A 17,098-nucleotide genomic window follows, 5' to 3' on the forward strand; every position below is an offset into this window, starting at 1 on the left:
GCATGCATGAATTTCCTGGGCGTTTCGAATGAGTTTCTAATAACAGTTGTGTATTGCTGCTGCATAAACATCAATGACTTCAAAAGGAATGACTCCATATCTGTAAGTTGTTTTCATTGATTCTCATGAAATGCTTTTACACACCTCTCTAAATCAGACCCATAAGATCATTCCCCTCTCAGAATAAAAATGCATACCAAAACAACCTACTCAGTTTAATCAGTCCCATTTTAGTTGTGGCTGTCTGCTCAGTGGCGGAGGGAAAAGGGACGGGGAGGTGTGACGCGTGGGGGAAAGGCACAAGGACAAAAAAACATATTATTATATATTTTTTTTAAAGTACCTTTTGCGCCTTTCTGCTATGATCAGGCTCGTCAACTGCAGGCACAGGCTCCCAAACCTGGCATCACGAAAGCTGCATTAGGATTGGACGGAGCACCCAGCCAGGCTCTCTGAGGCCGACAGCAAGTCTCTGCCTGCTCTCTCCAACCCAGCAAAGCAGTGCCTGCGTTGCTAGGTTGGAGAAAGCCCAGTGCGTATGTGTGTTTGACCAGCCCAAGGCGGCCGACCAAACACACATGCGCACTGAGGGGGAGTGCTCTGCACTCCCTCTTTGTCTAGTCACGGCCCCATGCCCCCACCCCTTTTGCAATAAAACAATAATAAACAAAGTTTATTATCATTTTATAGTAAAGGTTTTGTAGCTGCTGCTGCTGGCAGGTGGTGGCGACGCTGCTGCTGGCAGGTGGCGGCGACGTTCCTCCACCATAGCGGAGGAGCTGCCCCTTTGTCTGGTGACATATTATTCACAATTTTGAAAAAAAACTGATGGAGCGGCCTCTGACTCCTCCCAGAGGAGTATTACTCTCTGATAGGTATTTGGTGTGTCATTCTGCATAAGAGGAAATGCCATTTATGTTTGTCGCATTCAGTTCTTTAACTCCTATCTGCATTCTTTAACCCTTATAGGCATTCAATACAGAAAGCATTTTCGTTAATTTATTTCCATCATTGAGCAGACTTTGTAGTGATATGCAGCATTTGTGAAAGGAAACCCAGAGTTACAGGAGGTGACAGTGTTTGCATCAATCACAGTGGCGTAACAAAGGCCCCTGCAGCCCCTGGGGGGGCAAGCTCCAGGGGGGCCCCTTAGCATAGCACCTGGCCTGAGTGACTCCGAGGGGGAGGCCCTTGAGTGAAAAAGCAGCACAGGGATGGTATGAGCACACAAGAGCAGTACGGAAAGCCCACAGGCAGCAAGCATGTTGGAGGGGAAGATGTACACGAAGGAGGAAGCAGGAAAACACAGCACACTAGCTTAGAGAGTTTTTTAAAAAAATAGAAAATTTGCAGAAAAAAACGGAGACGTGAAAGGACACAAGTAATGGGTCCATTCTCCAGGGGAAGGACAAACCCAAGAAGAGGAAGTGAATCTTGCATGCACTAATGAATTAGAAGAAAGCAAATGAGACCAACAATAGCGCCAACCAATGGAATGTAATGGGCAGAGACTAAGCCCAGTGTGAGCTCACAAAATGTCTCTAAACAGAGAGTGCATGCACTATCTTAAGCAAGATCTAAAAGAAGAAGATTGATTAATTCAATGCACAGAGATGTCCAGAGTTAGCTGAACCCTGGAAAACCATTGACATTATCACAAAACACACAAATAAAGTCTTTGCTCATCCTCCAAGAAAGTTTGTACAATGTTGTGTAGTTTTGTAGTGTGATGTTGCTTATGAAGATTTAGCTACGGTTGTATTTGTGCATTCATTGTGTTGTTTATATATGGTTTTGCAGTGGCCTAATGGAAACTTAAGATTAAACTTTGAAGCCAACTTTATATAGGCTGTTCTGGACATTAGAGGCTTTGTTTGACTTTTTAGAAAGCCATTTTAACTCATGCTGGTCAGTTCTTTAGATGATTAGTATTATTTCCTAAAGAGTTTTAGTATGCTTTAATACTCCCTGCACGGCCTTCTGGAAGATCGTTGATGCCGAAGCTGAACCAAAAGGTATGCAGATGAACTGACAAGCACCCTCCGGAGTCACAAATGATGTTGAATGCCAGGATTCAGGGTGTAAGCAAACGTGGTTTTATGCATTCAACAAATCTAAAGTGGTAAAACACTTGGCACCAGTAACACTCATAAGCACTTCATCAATGGAGGGAAGTGGATGCCTATTCACCCAAATGTTGTCATTTAGATCACTCAGGTCCACACACATGCGCAATTTACTGGCCAAAACTATAGAACTACGCCATTCCAAAGATTCAATGGCTCAATAACTCTTAACTCACTTAACCACTTCAACTCATCTCTCATTTACTCATGTAAAGCCAAATGCAAATTGCACACTTTGTGCACCTTCAGCATAGAACCCTTTTTCAAAATAATAAGATTATCAAATTTGCGCAAACAACCCAACCTCTCAGAAAATACATTTGGAATCTTGACTGCACTTACCAACCACGTTTTCTGAAATGAGTAACATGTAGGCTTTACCTACAGCTTTTCTATCGTGATATTCCTACTCTGCAGTAAAATATGTCTAAACCGGTAATTTAGCACTACAATAACCAACGGGTTCTCCATCAGTAGGAGCCAATCCATTATTTTCCAAATGTTCCCATGCATTGTCTATTAAGGTAAAATGCGAACAAGAATCAGCCCACATGTTCACTTCTCCCCCATTTATCTTTAACATACATTTAGTGGTGATAAACATTTTCACATACACTTCTTTCATGTTCTTGCACATCCACCCCACACACCACTAGAACTTTGACATCGTATTTGCCCTTGTCCAAATATGGATCGGTATGGTTGTCTTTAAGTTCTCCAACAATATTTATACTGCATTTTCCCTCGATCCATCCGCCATTCTGCACACACATTAAACATGAGCTATTTTTTTTAAATTAAAAACATTTGGCTTTGAGAGCGGGACATGCATTAAATTCAGCTAGATGTTTCATACTTCCACATCTGCAATAATGTGTCTTCTCAACTTCACACTATGATTCCGATATCAAATTTTTCTTGACTGATTTATATCTGGTCTTCACTACACATGTTTCATACTGCTCCTCTTTTACACTTTCTTTACCCTTATTCAGTTCCTTGACATATCAAGATGTATTCTCCATGTGCTGTGCAATACATATAGATTTCTATAATGAACGATCTTGCAAACCAAGCAATTGTTTCTGTAGTTTTACATTAGATATCCTGTTGATCATTTGCTCTCAGATGATTTCTTCTTGTAGAATACAATGGTGAACAAAGAAAGTGGTCACCTTTGTCTTCCTTCCCTTAGTGAATCCAATTCATAACACTAATCAGCATAGACACCTCAAGGAGTTTAGACCCTTTCCCAGTTAAAGTAACAAATGTAAACAAAGAAATGGTCACCATTGTCTTCCGTTCCCTACTGCATCCAATGCATAACACTAATCATGTTTACTAAACGTTGTACATCCCATCCTTGTCACCACTTTTAAGAGGTGGCAGTCCACAACAGCAGGCAAACTGCATTTATAGAGCTTCAGCATACAGGCAACGAACCCCAGGCACACCACTCCACATTCCAGAATCCCCTCTTACCGCATCAACAAGGAAACCTCCATGATGAGATAAATTGAAACTCTTCAGCAACTATATAACACAGCGCTCATTATTTAAACCTTACATTCATTTTGTTTTTTACAAGGGAGTTAGTACTGTTATGTAGAGTTGAGAATAATTATTCTACTTACCAGTGTGGTATGTCTGGGTCTAATTTAAGTAGTGTGCGAGGTCTACAGACAGTGTGTTTGTGTGTGTGTGTGCGTTTGGGTGTATTGTACTAGTTCCTAATGTTGAAGGAAGTATGTGGATTTGGATATATATGGACATTTTAACCTACCTCTCTCCATGATCTTGGAGTCTTTCCTACACTGCTTGAACATTTTATCACCCCTAGACAAATTAATCAGAAAGAGTTTGACATTCTACTATTTTCAATTTTTTGAAAGTTTCTTTTTGCATTGCTGGGGGAAATGAGGGGTTGCCATTTATCAGGCTACTGGGAAAATGGAACAATGTCAGTCTTCCCACATGTGTTGCTTTATCCCAGATTTCCAGAACTGCATATTCTTTAATAGAAAGGTAAGTGTTACACGGCCTCTGGCATTTAGCCAGCCAGGGAAGATCCCATCTTGATATCTCACTACGGCTCTGTCCATTCCTATCTACTTCTATTTATCTTGTGGTTCATTCCACAATTATTCTCAGCTGAGCTGGCCTGTAGTAAGCAAAATAATCAGAGCATGCCCAGCCCTCCCTTCTCCTGTGGTGCCTCTGGCCAGAGAAAAGACATTTATTTTCTCAAGTACATTATTTTTTTCTGAATGGCTACTTGCAAAGTCTGGAAGAGAGATAACAAGAGGTAATGCGTTCATCTTAAGGGTGTGGATTTGACAGAGATGAGGTAGATATTTCAAGGTCCACCTATTAAGGTCCCTTTTCACCCAACTCTTCAGCCTTGGCTAGTTAGCTTTATACCATGCCTCTAAACAGTTAGGTAAGTGAAGATCTGGGTAATTTATATAGATAGCCTCCCATCATTAGGGGCAGAATGCAGAACTTTGTTGGACCTCACCAGTCAAGAGAGTTAGGCTTACGATCTCTGACTTACTTTGGCAAATGTAGACCCTGCAACCTTTTCAAAGTCTCTCAGTAGCTCTTCAATTTGCCTGCAATGACATTTGCAGTTTAGCTAGGATTAATAAGACATCATCTTTGAACAGGCAGAGCTTATGTTGTTCTGCTCTGAATGCTATTCCAGTTATTGATGGATTTTGACAGTTTTTAATAACTGAGGACCTGATTTAGATCCTGGAGGGGATTCCCCCAGCACAAACGTGACGGATATCCCTTCCACCTTATTTCAATCTCCACTTGATAAAATGGGATCATAGTAAGGCAGGCAGGATAACCGTCATGTTTGTGATGGAGTATTCCCCTCCGCCAAGAACTAAATCAGGCCCTAAATGTTCTACTGCTAAATCACAGAAGAGAGGTAACAGATGGCATCCTTATCTCATTATCCTCTACAGGATCTACTTCTGTGATGCCAAGCCATTTTGTGTCACTCTAGCTTATGAGCTCTTGTAGTTAGCCATTGTCCAACCCATCATTCTGGATCCCAGTCCAGTTTGTTTTAGGGCAGCTTTCATGCATTTCTGGCTGACCCTATTGAACACCTCTTTGTCCCAGCTTAAAAAGACAGGTGGAATATGTTTGCAAAATCCTTTCTCCATGAGATGGGCTACTCATCTGCCACTCTCCTCTACCCGTCATTTATGAAGCCCACCTGGTACAGTATTAATCAGAATAATCTGTGTGCATACATTTTTGTGACTATTGTAACATTTACAACAAGATAAGTGATATTGGCCAGGAGGCTGGCATTACTCAGGGCTTTTTTTCTGTTGTATGGATGAGGGTGATGTCTGCTTCTCTCATGGAAGGCAGTGGGCCTGAAAACTAATCCATAGAACTGAAAAGTAAAAAGAGGTGCTTTCTCAAGAAACAGTGGAACTTTTTATAAAATAGGAGAAACCATCGGCTCCTCGTGTCTCGTAGGTGGACATTTCCTTTACTGCTTTTTGGATCTCAAAGAGTTCAGTGGGGTATTACAGTTTCAGACCTGCCAACCTTAAGAAAATATTCAGTGTGTGTGATGGAGGGGGGTTGGGGGATGGCCTTGGAGGGGGTGACCTGAATTACCTAGAAGGCACTTCTCACCCTTCCACACCAACCCCCCTCCTCCTACAAACAAGCCTGCTGAGGCTGGTGTCCATATCCTGGGGTGTTTTCACACTCCATAATGTACCTCAGCTTCTAAAAGCCCCCAAAAACAAAAAAAAACAAGCTAGAAATCCACTCTCTGCAGTTGTTTCTAGTTTGTTTTTCCTGCTACTGTGTGTTACAGCTCCTCACAGAGTGACAGTGTGTATGGAGCTGATTTGGTGTAACACACCGTGACACAGTGTGAGTTGGCAGGTCTACAGTTTGCCCCTCCACTACGAATAACCTTTAGGTTCCCATAGTTTTTAACATCTCTGTCAGTGTCTACATCAGCTTCTCTGTCTTGAGGTATATAGCCCATGGAGGGAAGGATTTAAAGGGTTCTTATTGTTCTGTTTCTGTTTGTGCCGATGAACCTCAAACTACTCTAATTTTTTATGGGTCTCTTGGACCTTTGAGAAGCTAATTGCCACACTAATAGGGGCTCTTTCTCATTACTTTTCCAACTAAGGTTTAACATAATCTTAGAATGGTAATTTCAGTTCTATTTGTTCTGATTACATTTAGCTATCCCCTTATGGTTGCTAGTTTTCGACAATAAACAGTTGATTTTTCTATTCACCTAGTTTTCGCATTCTTTCAACTCTTCAGTCATCTTGTTTTTGATTAGCTTTCTTCTCTTCTCCTGGCATCCATCATTGCAAATAAATCTCCTTATAGGTTTACTTTGAAGGCTTCACAGCAGGTTGCCAGTGTTTGGTACCGCCAGATCTGTATTTGATGAGTTTTATTCTTATGTGTTAGTACTGGAGTATTGTAACAGCATTCCTTCATGTCTGTGCAGACCATATTCCCAGGTAATTTCCACATGTGCATGGTCTGATATGGAGTTATACCTGCAAATTGTAGCCTACCTATTATGAATTAGACGATATAGGGGGTCATTACGACTTTGGCGCATGGAAAAGGCCATATGCCGAAGTCCTGATGGGTAGGTTGCCGCCAGTGCGGCCGCCTCCCTGCTGGCCCTAGTACGATTTTCCCACTAGGTCAGTGGGCAGAAACAGAGTTTAAGCCCCCGGGCCCAGCGGGAAATGGCCTACAGCATTGTCTCCGGCTTGTAATAGAGCCGGCAGCAATGCTGTAGTGCGTGGGGTGCATCAGCACCCGTCGCAATGTTCACTGTCTGTAGGGCCCCCCCTGTAGGGCTCGCCGGGGGGGCCTACACTACCCACGGCAAGTGCATGGGCAGTGCAGGGGCCCCCATGGGACCCCTTTACACTGTGTCTCTGCCAGCCTTTTCATGGTGGTGATACCACCATGAAACTGCTGGCGGAGAGGGGAGTCGTAATCCCCAATTTGTGTCCATAATTCGTGTCGACGAAAAGTGCGGTGCTGGTGGTACGACCACAGCGCTACTGCCGCAGTCGTAATGTGGTGGTCAGACTGCCACTCTGGGGGTGGTCCAACCACCACAGTGACCCTCGTAATAAGGCTCATAGTCTATACGAGAGTAGGTCTGGGAACATGAGAAAAGAAAGTTAAGTCTTTGTCCCTTGGGTGCCGGGAGTGCCATATATCAACTAACCCCCCAATCCAGCATTAGTCAGCAAACGCTTTTAGATGCATTCCAAATGATAGTTTCCCATTAGTGGACCTATCAAGGTTGGGAGTCCAATGCCAGGGTACAGTTCTGCTGAGGATCACGTCACCTGTTGTGGCTCCATAAGTTTGTTTCTAATGGCTTGCAGAAATTCGTCTTGGACAGTATTGGGTACATAATTGTTTATGAAGGCGATTGATGTGTGTTAGAAATGGGGTTTCTGGTTGGCTAGGGTATGCATCTCAGCCAGGCAGAACTTACCCACTCTAGTCAGGGGCAAGGGAGTTACACGTCCAAGATAACCCCTGCTCACCCCCTTGGTAGCTTGGCACGAGCAGTTAGGCTTAACCCGGAGGCAATGTGTAAAGCGTTTGCACAACACACACAACACATGTGATGCAATATCCCCACCACAAAGGAAACACAACACCAGATTATATGAAAATATACTGTATTGTACACAATGCAATTATCAGACCAAACATCACATATCAGTACTATCCTGCTACCTTAGCAGTTGTCAGAACGTTACACATTAGTTTCTCTGCAAATTAGCAGTAGTCACACATAACACACAGGTTACTCAGTATTCTGCAACATAAGCAGTAGTCAGGAAACACGTTATCACATTAGGACACTTGTCATAAGAATATCATAAAACGCCCATAGTAGGAACATTAGAAAACCTATGGCAAGTTAGGGAAACATATTAGCAAGTCATGCCCATAAAAGGAACATTTGCACACATGTATAAAAACATCATAGAACAGGTAGGCAATATATAATGCAATAAAGTCTCTAGTAAGAACTTGTGGTATATATATTGTCACTTAGAAGTACCTGACTTGATGAAGGCACCTCCAGTGCCTATTGAATGAATAGAAATGGGGCCCTCGGCGCTCCTCTGTGCAAAACGGGGGCCTCCTGGCAATTCTGGGTGAGAGGGGGGTGGCGCACACCCACTCTGTACTCCTAATGGGCCCCTCCTGGGGCCCGCGATCCCTGGGGGCCCCCGGACCTCTACCGGCCCTCCTGAGGGGGGGTCACCATCCAGGGAGAATGCCAAAAGGAGGGGGCGCCACGCACCCCCTGCGTGTCAGGGGCGGGTCCCTCCTGGGACACGCGGCCGTTGTAGGGCCCCCCGTGCCTTAACTGGCCCTCCACGATGGGGGGGACCCAAAGAAATCAGTACTCTCCCACACAAGGCCAAGCCAGGGACTGGCGTCGCAGGGGGCCTCCGGCGAGGCTTCCGCCCTGCTCGCGATCACCAAAGAGCAGGACGGCTGAGGTTTCCTTCCCTCCGCCCGGCTTCAATTGAACGCGGCGGCCGGCCCGGCCATTGGAGACGGAGGCAGGCACCAAGGTCGGTGCCTGCCAGTGCCCCGGGGGCGCTCCACGGAGTGCGCTTCTCCCCGGGGGCACGACAGGAGCACTCCTGCTCCACGTTTGTTTTTTGATGCCCCGGGGGCACGGGGAGGGGTGCGCCAGCCCCTCCCTGCCCGGCAACAGTACCCCGAGGCTAGAATGTAGCGCGTTCCAACGCGCTTCAGGATTGCATGGGACCCGGCAGCGGCGGTGAATCGGGGAGCAAAAATAAAGCGCTTTTCAAAGCGCTAAGGCCACATCTGCAGCCTGGCCCACGTCGGTGATTTGTCCTCCGCAAGTAAGAGAGCACTTTGTCAAAGCGCTTCTAGCAAAGTTGCAGAGATCGTTTGCAGGGGTCAGGGGCCACAGCACCCTGCCCCTGGGAGCAAGCCAGACAAGAAAAAGCACAGGGCCGGTGGGCCCAGTTACAGGCCAGCACAGGGGTTTACCAGCAGTGGCAGTTCCTCCTAGTGACCAGGCAGGTCACAGGTCAGCACAGCAGCAGCAGTCCAAGGTGGTTTCCTGGTGAGTCCATTCATCAGCGTTCTGTGTCCAGTTTCAAGTTCCAAGAATGTTCAAATTGTGTGGAAAATTCCCCTGTACTTATAGTCAGTTCTTACAGTGTTTTACAATGGTAGGGAGAGGAGGTTCCAGCCAGCTAAAACTGGTTCTGGGAGTGCCCCCTCTCTCCTTTCAGCACAGGCTCCAAAAATCAGTGGGGGGTTAACAACCCTATTGTGTGAGGCCAGGGCACAGTCTTTACAAATGCAAGTGTGCCCCGCCTCTCCCTTCTCTCAGCCCAGGAAGACTATTCAGTATGCAGATGCACCTCTGTGACACCTCCACCCTCCCTGTGTACAGGCTGTCTGAAAAGTATGCACAAAGCCTCAACTGTCACTCTGCCCAGACGTGGATTGGAGTCAAGCTGCAAAACACCAGCGTCATAAGCACAGATAAATGCTCACTTTCTAGAAGTGGCATTTCTGTGATGGTAATAAAAAATACACCCACACCAGTAAGCAGCATTTATTATCACCATCACAACCATACCAAACATGCCTACGCTACCCCTCATAAATCAGACAATACCCCTTACACATAAGGCAGGGCATTTCTAATGCAATCCTATGAGAAGGCAGCACTCACAGCAGTGAGACACCAAGTTAGGCTGTTTGTCACTACTAGGACAGGCCATGCAATATGGCACATGTCCTGCCTTTCTACATACATGGCACCAAGCCCATAGGGCTAGCTAGGGCGTACCTTAGGGGTGACTTACATGTAGTAAAAGGGGAGTACTGGGCCTGGCAAGTAAATTTAGATGCCAAGTCCCTGTGGCAGAAAACTGCGCACACAGGCCCTGCGCTAGCAGGCCTGAGACAGGTTTGAAAGTCTACTTCAGTGGGTGGCGCAAGCAGCGCCGCAGGCCCACTAGTAGTATTTAATTTACAGGCCCTGGGTATAGAGATACCACTGCACTGTACAAGGGACTTATAGGTAAATTAAATATGCCAATTAGGTATAAGCCAATCATACCAACTCTAGATGGGAGAGCACCTGCACTTTAGCACTGGTCAGCAGTGGTAAAGTGCTCAGAGTCCTAGAGCCAACAGCGAGAGGTCAGAAAAACCAGGAGGAAGGAGGCAAAAAGACTGGGGATGACCCTGCGTAAGGCAAAAAGTCCAACACAACCCCCTACCAGCCAAAAGCCAGGGGAGAACAATCAATACCTTGATGTACTTCCCTGATTGGGGCGATAGAACAAGGACCCAGGCCCACAACAGCAGGGGCTTGTTCCAGTTCTACGCCTTCCTGACTCCACTTGGATCTCTCTGTCAATGCTTCCCAGGCAGCCTAGTCCAACCCACGGGGGTTCTCTAGCTGCCAATGGCCAGAACCAGGCCCCAGGCCATCTAGGAGCCTCTGGTCTCTGAAACCATAACGAGTGGGGGGCGGTAGCCCCAGGTGCAAAGCAACCTGTCTCCACTCCATTTCTAATCAGTTCAGGGGCTCTACCCTGCCACTGATCCACCAACCTAGGGTCCACACCCATAGGTTCTAAGGGGCTAGAGGCGAGGCTCTCCTCCCTCTACCCCTCCTTCTAGGATCCCGCCCTCCTCTCCTAGGAGGGGTATCACCAGAATCCACACTTGCCAGGGTGCTGGGTACAGCAGCCCTGCACAACTCTCTCGCCAGCCTACGATCACTACCTGGCGACTGACCACTCAACTTAGGGACGACACCCTTGGGTTGCACCAGGGTCCGGGGCGGGCTTCCCCCTCCCTGAACCCCACTTCCAGAGTCCTGCGTCTCCCCACCTCGGGAGAAGCCACCAGAAGTTTCACACGGGGGTGAGCACACTAACAGCCCCCCCAACCAGGTCAGAGTTTACCCCCTGAACCTGTCTATCCAGTCCAGGGACGACACCCTTAGACTGGACCATTGCCCAGCGAACAAGGACTTCCTTGGGAGCACACCTACCCCCAATCCAACCCAGAGTCGCTACCCTGCGGTTGAACCACTGCCTGGCGCACCAGGACTTCCTTGGGAGCACACCTACTCCCCATCAAGTCAGAGTTTACCCCCTGAACCTGATCATCCAACCCAGAGTCACCACCCTGCGGTTGAATCATTGCCTGGTGCACCAGGACTTCCTGGGGGGCACACCTACCCCCCACCAGGGAAACACCTTCCCCAAGGGCCACAAGAGAGTCTGGCTGGTGCAGGTCTCCCGACCTCTGCCCATCTGACAGAGTCTGGATTCCCCCCAGCCCAGAAATGGTCTCACCAAGGTCATTCCTGGGGGGCTCTGCTCTCAGAGCTGACCCTTGACCCTCCAGGTTCTCCACTGGGGCCCGCAGCCCCCTCTCAACCCTATGCCTGGATTTTCACCTCCTCCGCTGTAGAGCGAGACTACCAGACACCAGGACCGGCGGAACGCTATCACTAGCCACCCACCCAAGTCCTAATGACAAAATGGGATCCTTCTGAACAGCTGGCCCTACGGCACAGGCTAGGCTCACCTCCTGGCGTTCACTCATGGAACCCTCCAGGACCTGGAACTGGAGCTCGGGCACCCTGGGCCTCAGCCCAACCCCATTCCCTCTCCTCTGAGACTGGACATGGGATGCCTTACCCGCCCCAATACACTGGGACCTACCTGGGACACAAGCCTTTCCCACCACACCTGGTTGGGAAACACCTAGACCAGTGGTTCCCAACCTGTGGTCCGGGGACCCCTGGGGGTCCGCGAAGCCTCCTCAGGGGGTCCGTGACTGCTTAGATAATTAAAAAATATTAAAAGATTAGGGGCCAGATGTAGCAAAAAAACAAATTGCGACTTGCAATTTGCGAGTCCCTGCGACTCGCAAATTGCAATTCGCAATTTGGCATGCAGAAAGGTGTCTCAGACACCTTCTGCAACTCGCAATGGGGTCGCAAAGACCCACCTCATTAATATTAATGAGGTGGGTCGCAGTTTGCGACCCCATTGCGAGTATGGGCACTCACGGGGATCGTGGCCTGCTGGAGACAGCAGACCACCATGTCCGTGACTGCTTGTTTATAAAGCAGTTTTTTTTTTTCAAATTGCAGCCCGTTTTCCTTAAAGGAAAACGAGCTGCACTGTGAAAAAAAAACGAAACCTTTAGTTTCGATTTTTTCAGGGCAGGTAGTGGTCCATTGGACCACTGCCTGCTCTGAAAAAATATTTTTTTTTCCAGTCACAAAGGGGAAGGGGTCCCATGGGGACCCCTTCCCGTTTGCAACTGGGTTACCATCCACTTCAAGTGGATGGTAACTGCGATTCCATTTGCGACCGCTTTCGCGGTCGCAAATGGAATTGAATTGCATTGCCAGTCGCAAATAGAAAGGGAACACCCCTTCCTATTTGCGAGTCGGAAATGCATTTTGCGAGTCGAATCCGACTCGCACTATGCATTTCTGCAAAGAGGCTTTTGCGCCTCGCAAACTGCATTTTTCGCTGTTCGCGAGGCGCAAACCCTTTGCTACATCTGGCCCTAGGTCCCCAGCTTTCAGTAATGACTTAGTGGGGGGTCCCCGGACTCCAAGAACGAGTCAGTGGGGGTCCCCGAGTTCCAGTAATCATAAAGTAGGGGTCCACAGAAGTCAAAAGGTTGAGAACCACTGACCTAGACCACTCTCATGAGGAACACCCCCTAATGCCACACCAGACCCTCTGGTACGCAACGAGAAGTCTGCCTCCTTTGCAAGCTCCCTGGGGTCAGAGAGCTCACACACTGACTAGTGTTGGCGTAACTCTGAAAAACAACAACGAAGCAGGTGCTCTCTGACAATCAGATTAAACAGCCCTTCAAAATTGTTTACTGTGATACCCTTCACCCATCCATCTAGTGCAATGCAGCAATCCTCTACAAACTCCTATCAAGACTGGTGGGACAGTTTCTTACCACCCTAAACCTTTTTCTGTATTCCTCAGGGGAAAACCCATACTTCACAATCAGTGCATTCTTTACAGCGGAGTACCCCTCCCTGTCACTCTCTTCTAGAGTCAGTAGGGCATCCCTCCCCTCCTCAGGAATAAAACTCCCTAGGCCAGTTCCCCAATCCTTCTCAGGGATCCTGCGCTCTACCAGAGCCCTCTCATATTCCTTTAACCACTGACGTATGTCACCCCCCTTTTGGAACCTAGGTACCAGATCTATGGGTATGTGAGGAACATCTTTGCTACAGCACTGTACATTGCTGCCACCACTGAACTCCACCTGCAGCGCTGGTGAGTCCAGAACCTTCAGACTGCGCTCTAGAGCGAGTCTTTCTCTGGCAAAGGCCCTCTCTGCCTCTGCCATTCTCTCCTGTACTAAGGCCTTCTCTACCTCAGCCCTTCTCTCCTCAACAGCTAGGCGCGCTAACTGCAACTTCAGGTCCCTCTCTTCCCGCCTATCTCTTAGCTCATCAGACGTCAAGGAATGAGAGGTAGCCCTGCTTCTTACACTGGACCCAGCAAGGGACTCCCTATCACTGGGGCCTTCCCTGTCAACTGGCGACCCCAACCGGTCATTCTCACCCTCCTGATCAGTCTTTCTACCACTCTCTAGGGATGAGGTCTGGGAGCCCTCCCATTGGGAACCCTCGCTACACTCAGGATATTCTGGGTACCCCCTAAGCACACTCCCTCCCTGGGTATATGTCACAAACCTTTCAAAGAAATTCAGAGATCTCCTGAGGTCCCCTTCTACAGGCAGCCCTCTCTCTCTACAGAACCCCTCTAATTCCTCCTGCGTGTAAAACGGCAGGTCCTCTAAATCAAAGGTAAGCCCCATCTTGAAAAGGTACAAATAACTCAACTGTGACAACCACAATACCCAAGCGTGAGAACTGAAAACAGGAAAAATTACCAAAGAGAGAAAGTTAAGAGAAGCCAAACATGTGATGGTCTAAACGCAATCCCTGTAGTGAAATAATGAGTCACAATGGCATTGTGCAAGTGCAAGTCCTATCCTCACTGCTGACGACCAATGTTAGAAATGGGGTTTCTGGTTGGCTACGGTATGCACCTCAGCCAGGCAGAACTTACCCACTCTAGTCAGGGGCAAGGGAGTTACACGGCCAAGATAACCCCTGCTCACTCCCTTGGTAGCTTGGCACGAGCAGTCAGGCTTAACCCGGAGGCAATGTGTAAAGAATTTGCACAACACACACAACACATGTGACACAATATCCCCACCACAAAGGAAACACAACACCAGATTATATGAAAATATACTGTATTGTACACAACGCAATTATCAGACCAAACATCACATATCAGTACTATCCTGCTACCTTAGCAGTTGTCAGAACGTTACACATTAGTTACTCTACAAATTAGCAGTAGTCACAAATAACACACAGGTTACTCAGTATTCTGCAACATAAGCAGTAGTCAGGAAACACATTATCACATTAGGACACTTGTCATAAGAATATCATAAAACGCCCATAGTAGGAAAATTAGAAAACCTATGGCAAGTTAGGGAAACATATTAGCAAGTCATGCCCATAAAAGGAACATTTGCACACATGTATAAAAACATCATAGAACAGGTAGGCAATATATAATGCAATAAAGTCTCTAGTAAGAACTTGTGGTATATATATTGTCACTTAGAAGTACCTGACTTGATGAAGGCACCTCCAGTGCCTATTGAATGAAAAGAAAGAGGGGGCCCCAGCGCTCCTCTGCGCAAAACGGGGGCCTCCTGGCAATTCTGGGTGAGAGGGGGGTGGCACACACCCCCTCTGTACTCCTAACGGGCCCCTCCTGGGGCCCGCGATCCCTGGGGGCGCCTGGACCTCCACCGGCCCTCCTGAGGGGGGTCACCATCCAGGGAGAATGCCAAAAGGAGGGGGGTGCTACGCACCCCCTCCGTGTCAGGGGCGAGTCCCTCTTGGGACACTCGGCCGTTGTAGGGCCCCCCCGGGCCTTAACTTGCCCTCCACGATGGGGGGACCCAAAGAAATCAGTACTGGCCCACACAAGGCCAAGCCAGGGACTGGCGTTGCAGGGGGCCTCCGGCGAGGCTTCCACCCTGCTCGCGATCACCAAAGAGCAGGACGGCCTCGTTGGGGCCGGAGGGAACCTCCAATGAGGTTTCCTTCCCTCCGCCCGGCTTCAATTGAACGCGGCGGCCGGCCTGGCCATTGGAGACGGAGGCAGGCACCAAGGTCGGTGCCTGCCAGTGCCCCGGGGGAGCTCCACGGAGCGCGCTTCTCCCCGGGGGCACGACAGGAGCACTCCTGCTCCACGTTTGTTTTTAGATGCCCCGGGGGCATGGGGAGGGGCGCCCCAGCTCCTCCCTGCTCGGCAACAGTCTCCCGAGGCTAGAATGTAGCGCGATCCAACACGCTTCAGGATTGCACGGGACCCGGCTGCGGCGGTGAATCAGGGAGCAAAAATAAAGCGCTTTTCAAAGCGCTAAGGCCATATCTGCAGCCTGGGCCGTGGCGGTGATTTGTCCTCCGCAATTAAGAGAGCGCTTTGTCAAAGCACTTCGGGCAAAGTTGCAGAGATCGTTTGCAGGGGTCAGGGGCCACAGCACCCTGCCCCTGGGAGCAAGCCAGACAAGAAAAAGCACAGGGCTGGTGGGCCCAGTTACAGGCCAGCACAAGGGTTTACCAGCAGTGGCAGTTCCTCCTAGTGACCAGGCAGGTCACAGGTCAGCACAGCACCAGCAGTCCAAGGTGGTTTCCTGGTGAGTCCATTCATCAGCATTCTGTGTCCAGTTTCAAGTTCCAAGAATGTTCAAATTGTGGGGAAAATTCCCCTGTACTTATAGTCAGTTCTTACAGTGTTTTACAATGGTAGGGAGAGGAGGTTCCAGCCAGTTACAACTGGTTCTGGGAGTGCCCCCTCTCTCCTTTCAGCACAGGCTCCAAACATCAGTGGGGGGTTAACAACCCTAATGTGTGAGGCCAGGGCACAGTCTTTACAAATGCAGGTGTGCCCCGCCTCTCCCTTCTCTCAGCCCAGGAAGACTATTCAGTATGCAGATGCACCTCTGTGACACCTCCACCCTCCCTGTGTACAGGCTGTCTGAAAAGTATGCACAAAGCCCCAACTGTCACTCTGCCCAGACGTGGATTGGAGTCAAGCTGCAAAACACCAGAGTCATAAGCACAGATAAATGCGCACTTTCTAGAAGTGGCATTTCTGTGATAGTAATAAAAAATACACCCACACCAGTAAGGAGCATTTATTATCACCATCAAAGCCATACCAAACACGCCTATGCTACCCCTCATAAATCAGACAATACCCCTTACACATAAGGCAGGGCATTTCTAATGCAATCCTATGAGAAGGCAGCACTCACAGCAGTGAGACACCAAGTTAGGCTGTTTGTCACTACTAGGACAGGCCATGCAATATGGCACATGTCCTGCCTTTCTACAAACATGGCACCCTGCCCATAGGGCTAGCTACGGCGTACCTTAGGGGTGACTTACATGTAGTAAAAGGGGAGTTCTGGGCCTGGCAAGTAAATTTAGATGCCAGGTCCCTGAGACAGGTTTGAAAGTCTACTTCAGTGGGTGGCGCAAGCAGCGCTGCAGGCCCACTAGTAGTATTTAATTTACAGGCCCTGGGTATAGAGATACCACTGTATAAGGGACTTATAGGTAAATTAAATATGCCAATTAGGTATAAGCCAATCATACCAACTCTAGATGGGAGAGCAGTGATAAAGTGCTCAGAGTCCTAGAGCCAACAGCGAGAGGTCAGAAAAACCAGGAGGAAGGAGGCAAAAAGACTGGGGATGACCCTGCATAAGGCAAAAAGTCCAACAATGTGCTTAACGTGCAGGTAGGTTTTTAT

General features: G+C 48.3%; 1 protein-coding gene across 2 annotated transcripts in view; it reads right to left on the minus strand.

The window, feature by feature from the left end:
• Nucleotides 1–17,098, minus strand: part of FBLN5 (fibulin 5) — a 250,350-nt gene that overhangs the window by 3,354 nt on the left and 229,898 nt on the right. The gene's annotated exons all lie outside the window — the stretch shown is intronic.

The sequence above is a fragment of the Pleurodeles waltl genome, chromosome 9, assembly GCF_031143425.1.
Source record: "Pleurodeles waltl isolate 20211129_DDA chromosome 9, aPleWal1.hap1.20221129, whole genome shotgun sequence".
NCBI classification, from domain to species: domain Eukaryota; kingdom Metazoa; phylum Chordata; class Amphibia; order Caudata; family Salamandridae; genus Pleurodeles; species Pleurodeles waltl.